Here is a 6,060-nt window from a genome sequence, read left to right as displayed (position 1 = left end):
ACCTCCACCACCTCCAGCCCCCTCAGTCTCTGCTTGCTACAGCTTGACCAGGGAGTCCAGCCGCACCGTGGGCTCCTTCAGCGCCACAAATGCACAGCTGATTGATAGGAATAGCACAGGTTGAGGTTCCCAATTAGAAAAAAAGAGGCTTTTGATAAATACATTGATGGCTTTTTTAAGACATATGCCCCTGAACGCACTGACAAGTATTGACTGTGTAGTGTTTTAAGGAGAGCTTCTCGCCGTAGCCTTATCCGTCAGTCTGTGTTTTGGAGCCAAGGCATTGACAGGGGAGGAAGACACATCAGTTCAGATGCAGCTCTATTAGCAGGAAGAGGGAAAGCCCTCACCTGCCTCTCTGGTAATTAGCAGTCACCATAATGACATCTCAGCCAGACCGTGTGGCCCAAAATGAATTTTCAATGGCCAGGAAGTGTGTGTTGGGGGAATGGCTTCCGTGCAGCCAGTCAATTGCCCTGTTACAGTTAAGGAATCCAGCAGGCCGGTGCCACTCATATTTCATCCCAGGTAAAGATTACCTGTCAGGCCCATGGGAGATGTATTGATCTGTTTTCCTTTTTCTGCCAGCAATCACCTGACAAAGGCACCTAGGAGGCAAGTGAATGAGTGATGCCTGGTGTGTCTGCTCCGGCATGGTGGCTTCTAGTGTCCACTGATGGGTGTAGAGGTGATGAGGAAGAGGAGCGATAATGCAGTCATAAACTCTGTCTGAACCTCCTCAGTATGCATGCAGGGCAGCCCCCTCTGTGCCCCGGGTCACAGGTCACTCGGGAGTTTCCTTTTTTTTTTTTTTTGCTTCCTTTCTTGTCTGTGGCGTTTGTTCTTGCTACGTAGTGTGTAGTGATGACAGAAACACATGCAAAAGAGGCTTTCTGGTTCCTGCTGACAAATGCATGTTGCGAGTCGCCGTAGTTCAACTCACATTGGGTTTCAGGAGCGATCTGGTTTGATCCGGGTGCTCGCCTCTCTCCCAATGAAATCCAACCTTGTGCAGGGTTTCCTGTGGCTGTGGCAGTGATCAATATATTTGACATTATCTCATGTTTTCTTGGCAGCTAAAAGTATTTATATATTTGCCTTGTTCAGTGTAATGTTAGAATTTACATTATCCATGAAGCCATGTATTTAAAGTGATTGCACTGTGTATAAAATGTGTAGTATTTATGTGATGCATAATTATAGGTCCATTAATTGAGGATTTAGGTCTTTAAGACATTAAATTCCTAAATTGATTTTCATGATAGATAGTAGATACGTCTCTGTAATTTTTTACTATCATATTTTTTAAATTTCATTTACAAGGATTTAAATATATCTCCCTGCTATCAGGGCTCTTAGGCAGCTATCCACATTTGATACGTGGTACAAATAGCATCTTATCTCATAGGCTGTTATCTTTATATTTAATAGCAGTGGCGGCATGCCTAATTGCTTTGCAAATGATCTAAAGAGGATTACTCCTCCCTAAGAAAAGCCTGCACGGTGTCACTAGGTGTTAGAGACATTACAATGGTAAAATTCAATCAAACCTGCAGTGCAGCGGTTTTGCAGTGGCTCCGTTTTCTGTGATCACCACTCAGTGTTATGTCAAAATAATAGTCAGTATGAGGTGGATTCTCTGTTTTTAAATACACTCTGTATGAACTTGATTATGGACAAGAGGCTGTTGTAAGACATTGTACTTGTGCTTCTGTCATTTGTGTATTTATGTGAAGTCTTGCCTTCATATCATATAATAGGTGATGTTATAATAATTCTTCCATGTCATGACTAAAAGAAAAACTGCAGTAAGTTATTTGTCTTAAATACTGAATGTGTGCAATAAAATGAATTGGGGCGACCCCGATGGTGTAAAATGTGTTTGATGTTATTTGTACATAATCATATTCACACAGCATGTTTAAACTAGAAAATTTCCTCTGGGGAAATTTTAAAAGGCCCACGGGGCTACTGCCGGTTTTGCCATCTCTGTCAACATGGGAATCAAACCCACGATCTTAAGGTCAAGACAGAGCTGATCAGACAGACACAAGATCATCTTTCTATAAGCACTGATATGGAGGAGCTGTAATCACATTAGGTTAACTGTGTGTGTGTGTGTGTGTGTGTGTATAATCACATGAAGTTACCTGTGTGTGTTAGAGTGTGGGAGAGGAGTGCGCATTTGTATGTTACCTGTGTGTTTTGATGTGTGTGTGTCTGTAACTGTAATCACATGAAGCTGGTTCTAGAGTCTGTGTGTGTGTGTGTGTGTGTGTGTGTGTGTGTGTGTGTGTGTGTGTGTGTGTGACTATGAGCTGCATCCTGTGTCAGTCTGATTTAGCTGTGTCTGTATTTATAAACATTTAAACGAGCGCCAGGTGGATTGTTTATGAAGTTAACGAGCTCTGGCCTGAGAATCACAGAGGTTACCACGGCGATAGGGGCCCCCAGGCTGAGACAGACAGAAACGTGGAGAAAAAGAGCGATTTTCTGCCTCTGCACCGGTCTCACATTTAGGCTTACTGTGACAAAACGGTAACTCCTATCAGAACAAAACACAGATCACATTGCTCTAAGGACTTCCTGAAAAATTTGGTACGATTTGGTGTTTCTACAGTAAATATTTTGGAGACGCTGGCAGTTTTAAAACATCGGTCCGTTCTGCTTCTCTCAGAAAATATTTGTATTGGAGTCAATGAGGAGCAGAGACAGACGTGGCCGCACTCAGAGGCTTATTCTGTAAATTCTGTAAGTCTCTCTGATATTTTGAGCACATGATATGAGAGATAACAAGTTTGTCTTACAAATTCTGAAAAAATTATGTGTGTAGAGTGTAAATTGTGGCCAGGCCGAGTGTGGAAAGAGAAAAAATCTGGAGTTTTTCTGGCATCTCTCCCACTCTAACCGATGATGTCACGCGCTCTGACACGAACATTCCGTGCAATACACAACCATTATAATCTCATAATTTCTCCAAAAACAGGGATTGATCAAAAACTATATGACCTATCAAAATGTGGAGTAATACGACAATACACAAGACTTGTGTCTACTGTTTAAAGTTTAAATGGAGTCTCTAGGTGAAATTATGCCTGAGCAGTAGACGTTTGTTAAACTCCAATGATTGGTCTTTTTCGCTCTTTTTTTTCGCCCGTCCCATTGACTTCAATGCAAAATTTTGCGCAGTTTTTCGCGACTTATGTCGCGAAAAAATCATAAACTGTTGAGAAAAGTAATAGCATACCAATCCCGATCAAACCGTACGTTTTGATATATCATTTGTATATCTACTAGTCCTGCTAGCGAATCGAAAATCGTCCGGAAGATGAAAAATAAAAATAAAAACTAGGAAAAAATCCACACAATAAAAGTAGTGCCGGGGCTACAGCTATTTCATAGCTGTTGGGACCAGTGCCCGGTGCGATGGCCCGTGGCCCTAATTAGTGTAGCAGTATGGACAGAACAGAAGTCAGTTTAAAGCAGATATCATCGGCACGGCCGTTTCGGCTAATGCTGTGTTCAAGGCAGGCTTTTGAAACCGTAAGTTACAGCTTCAAGTCACAACTACGACTTGGTAGCGTTCCAGGTAACCCGTAGCTCGTGTTTTTACCGTCCTGTTGTCTGTGAAAGTTCCCTATAACGGCCACTCGTAACTTCCGACCCGTGAACTCGTACCAGATCGAACTGTAAATGACTTCACAGGAAGTAAAAACACAAAGTACGAGTTTCCTTGAACGCACCAGGAGTTAGCAGCCCCCGCCCTTGTCAGGCATCAATTGGTCCCTCGTGCTACGTCACCACAGTTCACGCGCATCCCTTGGCTGCACACACAGCCCTTCATGCCGTTCTCATCCCCTCAATGATAAACACTTGTATCCCACAAGGAAAATTTTCTCCTCGGGTTACAGCAGAGCAGAGTGACGGAGAGACTCGTGTTTAGGCTGAAATACTTCATGTAAGTGATTGCTGACGGAAAATAGGACTATTTAGGACTTATATTAACAAAAACATTCCACTGATATCTGCTTTAAGAGACAAGCTAACATGTGACAATGGTATTTGACTGTTATTATACTATTGAGCGTATGGCAGGCTACATCCCAGCAGTCAGCACAGCCCACAGTGTGGGGCTGGGTCTGGGCTCCCAAACCAAGTCCTATGGCCCCCCACTGGGACCCATCGGGAGGTACAAAGTGGGCTTTCCAACAGTCCCAAAGGGCATGCCAGCCTTGTGTGGGCATCTGTGTGGTAGCCAGGCTAGCGCCGCCTACTGGTTCCGGCAAATTTCATTTGCCTCAACAATGTAGTCAGGACACTAGCAATGCGTTTCGGTTTGCTCCGTCCGCCAGAGCGGACGGACCAATCAGCGAACAGACGGGTAAGTGAAGGCGATGACGTTGAACTCAAGCGCTCAAGATTAACCTATGAGCTTAACCGGTGTATAGCACACGTGACCACCAAGCAGCAGCGATTAGTTGAAGCAAATGTAAGCAACCGCCTCCCGGAAGCAAACGAATCCAATATCGTCCGGCTGCGGACACAAATGGGCGTTACTGTCGCCCAAGGGGGCAGTTGTCGGTCTGAGAAGTGAAGCTCACTTCCGCGTTCAAAAAACTGCAATCCCCTCGGATTCCTCTGGGGGCTGGTGTCAGAAGGGAGCATTCCCCATAGACCCCCATGTTAAAATCGCCGACTTTACATCCTCAGTAAACATGTCTTTTTAAAAGCCCGCTGGTGTCAGAACGTTTTTTTCGTCTCAATCGATAGTTGTCTACCCCCGCACACACTCTGAGGGGGTGAATTTTTTTTTTAACTCTACCGGTTTTATTACTGTTATAAGGTAAAACTCGACCAATTAGGGCGCGGAAACGTTGAGTGACAGGTCCGAGCAGCTCAGTCTCCGGAGACATGCTGCTTCTAGCCAGTGGGCGGTTCTCGGTCCGCCAATCCAACATGGCGCTGTTCAGTAGGCCGCCATGTTTGAGTTACAAAAACGACTCCCCAAAACCAATGGGTGACGTCACGGACGCTACGTCCATTCTTTTTACAGTCTATGCTGTCGCCCCGTTGTCGAGGCCAGGAACGCCCCCTTCGCAGCCAGGAACGCCCCCCCCCCTCCCCTTCTTCTTCGTCTACCCGCGCTTGTCAACATCCGGGGTTAATAGCTGGGTTTAACATAGCCACATCCGCTAGTCATTTATACGACAGGTAGCGTAGAGCTACCATTAGTAAGCTAAGCAAGATAAAGAACGTTAATTTTAATTTAATCTTTCGTTGATTTACATAGTCAGTTTGATTACGATCGAGATTTTTTTTAACTTGAATAACCTAATGGATTAAATTGCATCGAACTGTTCCCTTCGTCTTGACTAGGCTACTCGTTCTGTCCTCTTTTGATCCTCCTCCATTTTTTTTCTTCCTTTCCTTCATCCTTCCTTTTGACCCATCTGTTCAACTATCTTACCTCCATTTACCTTCCTTTCCTCCCAGGTTTGGCATTTCAGTCTTATCCAGCTCACATTCGTATTTCTGTACACACGTTAGGCTGCAGAGCCTCCAACAGGGCTGCTGTGTCCATAACGCTGCACACATGAAGCTTCAACTTTTCATTCAAATAAACTAATGCAAACTGCCACAATAAGATTTCATCAATGAAACCAGCCATTTAATCTCCTAAAAAGAGTTAAACCAGCCGGTGGTTTACCTCTAAAAACCTACGGATTTGGAAGTTCATTAATCCATCGTTTTCCCCCGCGAGGTGACGGAGTAGTCTGGCCGGTCGAGCACGTCAGGAGACGGGGTTGCTGCCTCTGTGATGTCCGGTCACAGCTCATATTTATCCAATATTTATTTTATCCAAACGACGGCTGTTTAGAAGTTAGGCCTTTTCTCGAAAATTGCATATCCATAATAAAATGAGTATATCTCTGCAACCACAAGGTCTATTTGAATACTTTTGGTGTCATAGTAAAGGGAAAAAAATGAGGAATTGCTGAATGTGTAAATTTCAGTATATCGTTATTACTGGTGAAGAGTAAATGAAGATGACACACAGAA

Source organism: Trachurus japonicus, chromosome 22 (genome assembly GCF_045865225.1).
Source record: "Trachurus japonicus isolate A0001 chromosome 22, Traja_1.0".
Taxonomy (NCBI): domain Eukaryota; kingdom Metazoa; phylum Chordata; class Actinopteri; order Carangiformes; family Carangidae; genus Trachurus; species Trachurus japonicus.
Note: the sequence above shows the minus strand (reverse complement) of the source record.